Genomic DNA, 284 nt, shown 5'->3' with positions numbered 1-284 from the left:
ACCGGGCAGGCTTTCCTGCTCTCACATGGGTTCCAGACACAGGAGAGAACGATGTTGTCCCTTCCAGGAAGGTGCCTTGGCTGCTCCTTGACACTGTCCCCAAGGCCCTCCGTCCCTGCTGACCGAGTAACCAATGACAGAGCTGCCCACAGACAGCAAGCAGGTGGCTGGGAGCCCAGAGCAGGGGCGGTGCCCGGCGGGGCTCCCCAACTGGCCTCAGGGGCTGCCCACCCAGCCTTCCCATCCCTGAGGCCAGGGCTGGCTGCTGGGCAGCATGGGATCCG

At 65.5% G+C, this 284-nt stretch overlaps 1 protein-coding gene across 1 annotated transcript in view; it reads left to right on the top strand.

Moving 5' to 3' along the window:
- Positions 1 to 284, top strand: part of LOC104990090 — a 51,018-nt gene that overhangs the window by 45,116 nt on the left and 5,618 nt on the right. The gene's annotated exons all lie outside the window — the stretch shown is intronic.

Source organism: Bison bison, unplaced genomic scaffold (assembly GCF_000754665.1).
Source record: "Bison bison bison isolate TAMUID 2011002044 unplaced genomic scaffold, Bison_UMD1.0 scf7180017864169, whole genome shotgun sequence".
Taxonomy (NCBI): domain Eukaryota; kingdom Metazoa; phylum Chordata; class Mammalia; order Artiodactyla; family Bovidae; genus Bison; species Bison bison.
This window is presented reverse-complemented; position numbering and strand designations above follow the sequence as displayed.